This window comes from Eulemur rufifrons, chromosome 15 (assembly GCF_041146395.1).
Source record: "Eulemur rufifrons isolate Redbay chromosome 15, OSU_ERuf_1, whole genome shotgun sequence".
NCBI classification, from domain to species: Eukaryota; Metazoa; Chordata; class Mammalia; order Primates; family Lemuridae; genus Eulemur; species Eulemur rufifrons.
Window position 1 is genome coordinate 102,085,246 of NC_090997.1, and position 11,368 is coordinate 102,096,613.

The 11,368-nt window shown below is 47.3% G+C and overlaps 1 pseudogene; it reads left to right on the top strand.

Annotated features, from left to right (window-relative positions):
• The first annotated feature begins 362 nt into the window (after positions 1–362).
• On the top strand, positions 363–476 carry LOC138396148 (U6 spliceosomal RNA; annotated as a pseudogene).
• The last annotated feature ends 10,892 nt before the right edge of the window (positions 477–11,368 follow it).

Genomic DNA, 11,368 nt, shown 5'->3' on the forward strand with positions numbered 1-11,368 from the left:
AAGGCAGCACACTGAACACTATCGCTCCGACCTGCAGTCCCTGCACGAGATCAGCTCCTTTGCTGAGCCTGCCCCTGCCTGCTCCGGCACCTGCAACATCACCGTCCCCATCAGCGAAGGCTGCCTGAAGGGGAATAAATGAATTAATAGTTCATGTCCGGATTCCCGAATGGTCGCAAGGCCCAGACGGAAATCCTTTGCTGGGCTTGAGTGAGAGAGAAAAACTGAAAATGAGTCCCCGATCCTGACTAGACCCTCCTGGACCTGGTAAACCTCAGGGCGTCAGGGCTCACGCCCTTCAGGCAATGTGACTGGGCTCCCTGGAATCTCTGCTCAAATGTGTTTGCCTAAAACACATTGGGGTGCTCGCTTCGGCAGCACATATGCTAAGATTGGAATGCTACAGAGAAGATTAGCGTGGCCCCTGTAATAAAAATAAAATTTAAATAAATAAAACACATTGGGACCCACTTATTAGTGACAGCAAAGCTCCTAATTTCTCCTATAGAAACAAAAAATCAGAATTCCACTCTGAATGGTTTTTTGCCTTTGTCAAGCCATTCGGGCACTAGCCGAGTGACATTTGAGTCAACCTGACACTCTCCAGATTGCTAACACCCCCATTATCACACACAAAGTCCTTTTAGAATACTCCGTAGCTGTTAGGGGGCTTCACAGTGTAGCCCCGCCCCTGCCCTCTTTCCCTGGGACTCCAGACACAAGAACGCTCTGGCCGATTAGGTAAACTCTATCCCAGCGTCAGCCTGGGGCCTTCTCCTGCTCTTTGGTGCTTTCATCTGTTTCCCTCTCCAGGTCTCCGACTGTCTGGTCCAGGAGCTCCCTGCTTCCCCCTCGCCCCCTCCCAAGTGTCGCTGGAACATCTTTGCAAGAAGATGTGGTTGTATGAGGAAGAATGTGTCAAGGAAGTGGGAAGATATCACTTTCATTGGGCATTTACTATGTGCACATGGTATATTTTATGTGTTTTCTCACTTAATTCTTGCAACCAATCAGAGTGATTTGTATTTCTATTCCCATTTTAAAGATGAGAAAACTGAGACTTTGCATGGATAGGAAACCTGCCCAAGATCACAGCATGTGCTACAGTTGGCACCTAAATCCAAGCGTGTTTGACTTCAAAGCCCATCTTTTCACCATAGTCTAAATAGTACATCTCCAACAAATACATTGGAGATTATTAATATTTAATAGTTACCTACAAATGTAATTCAATTAATTTTACTCTGGATTCATGGAATTAAGGCAGTTAGGGCAGCACTTTGTCTAATCTGGAAAAGATAGAGAAGTTGCTTTGAGGGTTTTGTTTTATTTTATCTAAAGGTCCTTAAGAGAGTAGCACACCAATTTTTAGGAGTAACCCAAGAAATAGGCATTTAAATCCTAATTTCATTTTTAAAGAATTACGAGTTTTATTTAGGTCAAAAACAGAGCTGAAGACAGACTGCAAAGTCTAGCTACCCTGTATTTTAGGCAGGAACAATATAACCAAAAAGAATTTAAGTAATAATATGGATAATTTGAGGAAGCATTTTTATAAGTCAATATGTAAAATAAAGTTTGGCAGTAGACAGTTCCCAGTTCATATTTATTATGTCAGCATAGCTTTAACTACATGAGTTTAAATTCATATTTCACTTTCTAGAACACCCAGTTTTCTATAATACCAATACTTAAAGAAAGAAAAGAAGCATTTGCTTTCTTTTTTAATAAGAAATACAGATATTTCCATTCTTTTATGTCTACGTAAACCTATACAAAATACATTGCACTGTTTTTTGTTTTGTTTTGTTTTTTTGAGACAGGGTCTTGCTCTGTTACCCATCCTGAAGTGCAGTGGCATCATCATAATAGCTCACTGCAAGCTCAAACTCCTGGACTCAAGTGATCCTCCTCCCTCAGCCTCCCTAGTAGCTGGGACTACAGGTGTGCACCATCATGCCCAGCTAATTTTTGTATTTTTTGTAGAGACAGGATCTCACTGTGTTGCTCACGCTGGTCTCGAACCCCTGGCCTCAAGTGATCCTCCTGCCTCGGCCTCTGAAAGTGCTGGGATTACAGGCGGGAGCCACCGCACCCAGAAGAACATTTGCTTTCTAATATGTGCCTTTTTTGTTTAAAAGAAATGAAAGAAGGGGGATTAACCTAGGTGAACATTTCTAAGATTCCTATTATGTGGAAAATGGGCCAAAATTGTCAGGAAACTGATTTATATGAAACTGGGAGGTCTACAGGCAGGAATGGCTATAGATATTCTTAGCAGTTGAAGTCACTGGTTTATCTTTTTTTATAATTTTTTATCTTCAGCTTTCAGCACTGTTGCCAAGTTCCACGAGAAGATGCTCCAAGATATGTTACTGAGAGCAAAAAGCCTCATTGTTTGAAAGTAATTTCCCCAACTGCCTGCTCCACAACCCCCAAGGTCTTCCAGCAGACACATAAAATACATAATTTCCATTTCCGTATGTGGCTTGGAATGCTTATTGTCATCACGCTATTGTGTCTGCTGCAAACATTTGTGTTCTGAAAGAGTAATGACTTACAGCTCCTTAGAGGCACGAGGGACACAAGGCCTCTGTCTCTTCCCACGTGCTGTGCACTGTCACCTCCACTTCCTTCCATCCCGAGAAGCTTTGGGATTGCAGTGAGTCTACAGGTGAACATCACTCTACTGTACCAGGGATGCAAAATTTAGTTCATCCCGACCCTAACACAGAAATGGGCCTCGGACAGGGCAGCCTCAGAGGCACGTCCTTGCTTCCTCCTCACCTCCGTGGGCTCCAGCGGACCCACGTGACAAGGGGAGAGACGAAGGAGAGAGAGAGCTCAGGGAGGTCTCTGTCTGGAGCGGGCAGGGCATTGCTACCGTTAATCCTGAGGTTCCCCAAACTCCTAACTCAGTCTGCGTGCCAGGGTCCAAAATGCTGCCAGCTCTTCCGCGGCACCAAGATGCTCATCCCCCACATTTCTTCATTAAATAAATAAATAAAAATCGCTTGCGTCATGAACTATTTTAAACATACAGAAAAGTACCAAGAATAAGAAAACAAACATCCACGTACGTATCTCCCAGATTTTTTTGACATTGAGGACACAGAACCACCTGAGCTGGTGGACGTCCCAGGTCAGCTCTCTAAGTCCACACTGCTCTGATTCACTTCCCTGTCTGTATTGGTATGTCTGGGGGTGGGCGCTGCATGGATGGGCTGAGATGCATGAGTTGCCCGTGTAATTCTCTGAGCTGACGGAAGACGCTGTGCGGTAACGGACGCTGTCTGCAGAGAGAGCTCCCTCTTGCTCTCCACACCCACAAGACATGCGGGGGAACATGGGCTGCAGCCCCTGAAGAAATATCTCCTAGTAGCAGATGCATCATAAATTTTGTTGTATTCAATTGTCAGTATCCTAATTTAGAGCTAAAAGAAATCCCAGGGCCATCCAGTTCAGCCCCTCATTTTACACATGGCAAAAGTTGAAGCTCAAAGGAATTAAGCGATGTGCCCAAGGCCATACAAATACCTAGCAGGTCAAGGCTAAAAACTAGTTCTCTAGTATCACTCAATGTAATGTTTTTCCCTTCACACTGGATTGTTTTCATGAAAAAATAAAGTGAAACTCATGTGCACTTGCTGTAACCATTGGCAGGGTTAATAGACGGGTGAAATTGTTATTTCTGCCCCCTTTCCTTACAATGTTTATTTCCTTTTGACTGGGTTCCAAGGACCCCCTGTCTCCTAACTGCCCAGAACCACACCCTCTGCAGCGGGTGCCTGGGCTTGCCCCATTTCCCCTGGAACTCTGCTCCAGGGCCCGTTCCCTCTGCCCTCATCTGCACCGGGCTGAGCTGAGCGAGGGGCCCTCCCTAAGCACATGTGTCCTGGCCTGGCTGGTGTCCTCTGGTGGACGTTGAATCCCACCGCACTAACAGAACTGCCCTAACACCTGCCATCAACCTCCTCCCTGCAGACTCAGGCCAGGACTGGCTGACTGGGCCTTCCTCCTGCTCTTCTCTCCACTATCAAATCAGTGCAATATCCAAAATGCAAAAAAAAAAAGAAAATTAAAAAGAAATACTATAAGGCAATAGAGAGGAGGAAACTTGGATAATCCACTAACAGAATAGTCTAACACTGAAAAAGAAAGAATAGACTATAATGAACATTCTTCCCTTGACCGTATTTCCAAGTGACAAACCTTCCATCGTTCAGTCAAGGCAGCGAAATCGAATCCAGAGACACCAATGCGACTGCCAGGCCCACATTTTCATGTCAGGGAAAACGAGAGGTGTCTGGACCTCTAGTTACCCACGGTCATGCTACGAGACATGAATCCAAATTGCCTTTCCCAGATGCCTCCCTGCGAGGCCCCAGACTCTGGTTTCCTGGGCACAGTCCCACCTTAAAATGGTGTCGGTGTCTGGGCTCCGTGTGGCCGGACGTGTGAAGGAGTCGACGAGTCTTTGGGTCCCGGAGGACGTCTGCTTGCAGCCTTTGGAGCTTCTTTGTCAGCTGCCAGGAGAGTTCCAGAGGGACAAGAATCTCCCGCAGTCTCAGAGTGTGGCTTTAGGCAGCTGGACACTAGTTTAAGAGGGACTGAAGTATTAGAATAGCCATATGTTATTTTAGCTCTAAAATTCTAAGATTTTATGATTTCCAGGTCACTTTTCTGCAAAGCTGGGACTACTGGCATTCCCAGCGGGGTTTCCCCGGGTAGGGGGCAATGGGCCCTAGAGAATTCCTTGGTAGCTCCCGAAGAAGCCCTCAGTTCTTCACCTCACACTAGTTCCCGAGTCCCGGCAGGCGGCCGTGAAAGAAGAAAACATTCGCGTGTACGTGAGAGGAGCCTTGAAAGTGATGACTCCTCAGTGTTGGACTCAATCAGTTTGGGGCGAGGCTTGTGTCCATCTGCTTTCTCATTGCCGCAGGGACAGAGGCCCGGCTCCCTCCACCCCTCCTCACTCACTCGGCCTCTTCAGAGAGGCAGGTCCACGGGTAAGAGGGCCTACCTCATGTCTTAACCTCTTCAACGCTCAATTTCTCCCTCCAAAATGAGGCAACTAGTTTGACTTGCCTCACGGGACTGTCTGCACAGTGCAAATGAGAGCCTGTCTGTGCCTCTCAGCACGGCCCGGAGCACAGCGAGCAGCCGATACGCGCTGCCGTGACGCACCTGGGGCCACACAGAAGCTGAGCCCCAGAATAACACGGGACACACGTGGTCCAAGGCTCCATTGAACACATGAGAAAACAGAGACCGTGGAAGATAAATTATTCTCCTAAATCCACGCCGCTGGTTGGCACAGATCAGAAGCCATTTGCGCTGACCCGCAATCCAGTGTGTCCATGCCCCTCACACCCTGAAGGCAGTTTTCTTTCTCAGCTCAGCCCTCATCGCAATGGCCACAAAGCCATCTTTAAAGTTGACACGGTGTTTTTCTTTGTTGGGCTAAAAACAGCACACACTTGAGTGCCCAGTAAGCCTGATTCACTTCCCAGAGCAAGCCTTCTGGCTTCTGTTGCATTTCACACAGAATTTCCATAAGCTTGGCATAAAACATCCTTTCCTTTTCTTTCTTTCTTTTTTTTTTTTTTTTTTCCCAGTCCTTTGAATACTCAGCGGAGCCTCATCTAAAGCTTACTTTGGAAATTCAAACGCAGAGTGACTCACATCAAAGAGCTTTCCCTTCACCTTCTCTGGGAGTCAAAGCCTCCCTGCTGTCAGCCCCTCTGTCTGAGAGGTTCAGCATGGCCCCTATAAATCATCCCAGGTACAAAGGCTACCGGGGCCGCGTCACCTGGCCCCAGCTACAGGGGAACAACTCACATGAGGAACATTTTACAGCTGAGCTGAAGAAATGTGGTTTCTGCTCTGGAAACGAACCTGATAAACTGTTGTCTTACGAGGACTCACCCAGCTACCCTGACGCTTCTTGCCACGAGGCGTTTTCAGTATCTACTCCTCAGTGAGTGGAATTCAAGGAAACCCAAAACTGAATTCTTGAGTGAAAAATTATACTTAGAGGCAATGCCACAATTTATGAAAAAGAAATTCTGTTTTCAAACTCACTGCAACCCCACACCTACTCATGGGGCGCCTACTGTGGGCAGTCCTTTCCATGCACGTGTACACACTTTCTTGTCTCGCCCTCGACACCCCCCAGTGAGTGGATTTCATTCTGCCACAGGGTTTCAGGAAGATAAAGGGAAACAGTGGGAGAGCCTAGGGAGAGGCCAAGATGTCTTTGTCATCAGTTCAGTGTAGTATTCCTACATTTCCCTATTTATATCATCTACAGAATCAAAGTTGCATTCGTGGAACTAATATCTCACATGGTTTTATGGAAGGTGGATTTATTAAAGTGGTTCAGGTTTATGATAAGCTTTTGGTTACTATTCTCATTTGCGTCATCCCTAAAGAAGCAAGGTGCACAGTAACCTCAGACGGTTACCACTGATTCACCCGAGGTTTTCAGATTTTAACGGTCTGCTCAGTGTGACCAAGACACATCGGGGCCCAGGAAAGGGTCTTGTTGGGGTCAATGTTCGACATAACTGAAGGAAGAACACACAAATCCTCCCATTTTCGCAGGACGCCTGCCCGGAGGGTTGATGTGTCCCTGGGGTGATGATCGCAAGGGATGACACCACATTGTGAATCCCAGACAGCCCCAGTGACATGTTTCAGCTGAAGTCGACATCTGCTCTGTTGATTAGAAACAGCCCAAGAAAATTATCATTCTTATTACTGGGTAATTTTTAGCACTCTCTCTGATCTTCTGCCCTGGGAACCATATGCTTCCCGACATCTTACACTGGGATGAAAACACTGCGCTGCAGTCAAGCACTGTTGACATTAGTATTTATTGAGAGTACTTGAGGCCTCCCCTAGTCGCGCTGGCAGAGTCCAGTGCCAGAAAGCTGGCTCTCGGGCTTTGTCCTGGGACGTGAAGAGGCACCTCTGTACCATCCCGTCGTGGGTCAGCACTTGGGGACTTGTCTGCACACAGCACCACTCTCTGCCGGGTTCAGAATCCTTGGCTGGCTTCCCGGTCTCTCTCCCATACTCCCCCTCACCAACATCCTCATTACTACTTTTCCCTTTTATCAAGCTTGTGCATTCTTATATCATGCATGTTAATTTTGATACTAACTAAGCTAAATAACGCATAAAAGAAAGGCAAACCTCCTGGCACAGATGGACTGAAAGGGAGAAAATAATTTCAAAGTCTCCTACAGCGATTATCGCGCCGCTTCCTCGAGCAGAGCTGGTGAGGGAGCTGCTCTCGAGAGTGTGGTCGGGGGCGTCAGCTTCCCGTAGGTGCCCAGCTCGGGGTCGTGTCAAAGCCCAGACCTCCAGGAGAGGACAACCCTTGTTACCTGCCCCAGGAGGCCCATCTCTTGATGTCCGGTGGTGTGAGCCAGCCGACGCCTCTGCACTGTCTTCCCTGCAGCCCTGGGCTGGCCCAGCGGACCGCCGTCGCGGGAGGCCCCCCGCACACCTTCCCCCACCCCAGCAGCAGAGACAGCACAACGATTCTTGCTCTCTGGGCTTCCCTCTCACAGACCCTATCCCAATCACCCCGTGTACAAAGTACAAAACAATTGGCTGGGTTCTGAACGAATCACAATGTTAGGGCTGTCGTGTGTCCCTGAGTCACCTCGATCAGACTGCGATGATCCCAGATCTCTCAGTTACACAATTATAAACTACTGGGAACTTGTTCTTCAAAAACACTCTTATTTGCAATTAAATCTATTACAGTTAATAAGGGACAAGGCCAGGAGGAAAGGTGGAATTTTAAATAGGGTGGTCAGCCTAGACTTGATGAGAGAGCAACGTTTGAACAAAGAGTGTTCTTCACTCTGCTGGATGTGGAGAGACACCCAGGTAAGTCAGACCTAGCCCCGGCGCTAAGGAGTTTGTCATCCGATGATGGAAAACTTTCAAGAAGACACATTGCAGCATAACAGATGGAAGTCACAGAGACTGGAAAAAAGAAGTCCACAAATCACAATGATAAAGAAAGAGCATGCTGATCCTAATGACATGCATGTGGGTAAATAGCTTTGCAGGGTCCCGGGAGGAAGACACGGTGGTGAGGAAGGACAGTTTCTGTACCTGAAGCTTGGTAAGGGTGGGAGTGGGGAGCTTAGGGGCCAGCATGGCGGGGCCACCGTGAGAAAAGGTGTGACGTCAGGAAGGGCTGCGCGGGTGTGAAGGCTGGAAGTCGGGGGCGGGGGAGGAGGGTGGTGTGGGAGCTGAGGGATTCCCGCTAGAGAAGATAAGACGGAAGCCTCCCCACGGAGGTGAGGAAGGGAGAGCAGATGGAAACCAGGGCCCTGGCTCGAGGCACGGCGTTGCCCTGAAACACACGGGAAGCAGAACCGGAGTGAGGGGCAGACACACATCGCAGGGGGCCAGATGCCCCCATCAGCTTCGTCTGCAAAGTGGAAGCCGAGGTCATGGCCAAGAATGAGAAACTAGGGATGAGGGTTAGGGGTTGAGCAGACCAGAAAGATTTAGAATAAACACACTGAAACCACGACTGCCAAATACAGCTGGATAAAAAGGAGCATGGGCCATCAGTGACGGGAACCAAGAAAGCCTAGTTTGGGACTTTCCCTCAATGCTCAGCTCCTGGACACAGCAGGGCAAAAGCAAGAGAACCAGGGTGTGGACAGGGAGGGGACAAAGCCAAGGGAGCGGTGCGCCGCTTCACAGCCTGTGGCCACAAGGGCCCCTGCAAAGGGAATTCAGTGGTGTCTGCATTAAAATCAGTAAGGCTTCGTCATCAAACAAGTGAAATTATCAGAAAAATAATTCAGATTTGGCTGCAACGCCTTCAGAATCTGTTTAGGATTTGGGCACTGGCACACCTAATTTAATTTGGCCCTGGGCCTCCAAGACTATGGAATAATACAGAGGAAATTCTCTCTCTATGCTACATATGCAATGAACTTTTAGAGTAATATATTATTTTGTCAGTTAGGCAGTAACTTTTAAATCTCCGTGTCCTTTTTCATATTCAGCGAGGTGGGCACAAGACCAAATTGCATAGTTCTGAAGAAAATATAAACATAAGCATGCAAACAGTATCTCCACAAAGTACAGCATTTGACAAGTTCACCCTAAATAATTCACTCATTGTTTTCCACCAAAGCACTACCCTATGCAACCCAATTCAAATACATACACCCAAGCTTAATATTTTGAAATGTGTCAGTATGGACTGAATATTGTCTGTGCATTTAATTTTAATGTTTGGTCTTCCTTAGACTATGTTTCTTACATAAAATATTTTGGGATTCCCAAAATATTGAAGTGATTCACTTATGTATTAAAAACAAACTGTTTTCTGAACTTGGGCAAAGGAGACACATTAGCCAATGTGTCATTGAAATGGCTGTCAAAGGACCCAGGAGCGAGGGAGGAGGCAGAAAGAAAGAAGTGTCAGAAGTGACCTACGGGAAGAGAGGGGCCAAGTTCATGTGCAGCGTAGATCCTAATAATAAACGGCCCAAGGGGATGGCTGACCTTGACTGGAGCGGAAAATCATGTGGAAGGGGAAAACTGAATTGCCCTGGGTGTGGATTTCCTTCGCCAGTCTCTCCTTCTCAAAATCACCAGAGTAATCTGTCCAGTACCAACTCGGAACCGAGCTGCTCCAGGCTTAATAAATACCACCCTGGCCACTTATTCCAGCTGATAAATGCTGGCTCATCCCACCAGTCTATGCACAAGTGTGAAGCTCCTTCGAGAACCTTCTCGGGTGCCCAGGCAAAGTCCAGCATTCACGTCTTCACGATCCCATAGACAGGCACATAATTGTCACTAGTGTTGACTGCTCTGTGTTGGGAATGTCCACGTAATCAATCCTCTTCTAAAAAGCAAGAACCTTAAAGACAAGGGTCACATTTACCCATGTCTGTACCCCCGTGCTTAGCACAAAGACTGGCGCATTGTTTGTGCTCAACTAGTTAATGTTTAAGAGTAGGGGTTTTTAAACAAGGATGAACAGTTGAATCTTCTGGGGGAATTTTTCAAAATGCAGAGGCCCAGGGCATTTCGAGACCGACGGCTGCATCTGCATCTGGGCAACTGTCCCCTGGAGGTGCTTTCCCAGCTGAGGCTGGTGCGCCCTGGAGATCCTGCTCCAAACAAACTCTGTGCACTCGCGGTACTGACATCACTCGTGCTGTCAGGAGGCAGAGGTCCCTGCCAAGAACATGGGCTCCAGAGCCTGGGTCTGGATTCAAGTCCTAGCCTTCATCTATGAGTCCATTACCCACCAACCCCCGGAGTTTGGGCACATTCCTGTGACTCTCTGAGCCTTGTTGTAAAAATTAAACAGCATGGGTGACATTCAAGCTGGTACCAATTATGTCTGTAATGAATCAAAGTCTTGGGCCTATGCTTGCCTTTGAATCCTGGTGATCATAATAATGATGATATTTTGTAAATTTGCATAGCTTGTTATTCTCACCACAAAACTTTCAGTGTTGACCTCATTTTAACCTCTTAATAATACTCAAAATGGGGGCAGAGACTGTCTCCATTTCCTCACTCCATAGATGAGGGGATCGCATCGCATGGAGGTGTGAAGATTAGCCTTGAGCACGCCTGGGTGCCCAGGCTGGAGCAAACGCCTTCCTGCTCTTCTCCTGTGGAACACCAACTCCGCAGCGCACACCAGCCACCTCCCCCAGGGAGTCACACAGGTGTTCAGATCACTGGGAAGGAGCTGCAGGAAAACAGCCATTAATTGAGTCATATCTGCTCAGGACCAGAGGAAAGTAGCACACCAGAAATAAGACTTCCATCTAGATGGATAAAATTCTAGGCTAAGAGAATGCCGCATGCTAACATGCAGAGGAAGGAAAGAGCAGAGGTATCTGGTGAGTGGCTGATTCTGATGAGTCAGAGAATCTGCTGGAAGGGAGCCTCCTGGCCAGGTCACCAAGACCCCAAATGGCGTTTACATTGTATTTGTTAGGTAATGCCAAGTCGCTGAAGATTGTTAGCAGGAAAATCAATAGTTTCAACACTCTATCCCTGGCCTTCTGAATAGATAATAACAATAATAAGAAGACAACGACCAGGTGTGGCAGCTCACGCCTATAATCCTGGCACTCTGGGAGGCCCAGGTGGGAGGATTGCTTGAGCCCAGAAGTTCAAGGCTGCAGTAACCTATGATTGGACCACTGCACTCTAGCCCTGGTGACAGAACGAGACCCTGGATCAATAATAATAATAATAATAAAATCTAGACACATACTAGGCACTGCCATAAGGGCTTTACAAGAATTAATCCATTTAATCGTCATCCACACCCTGTGGGTAGTTCCTATCA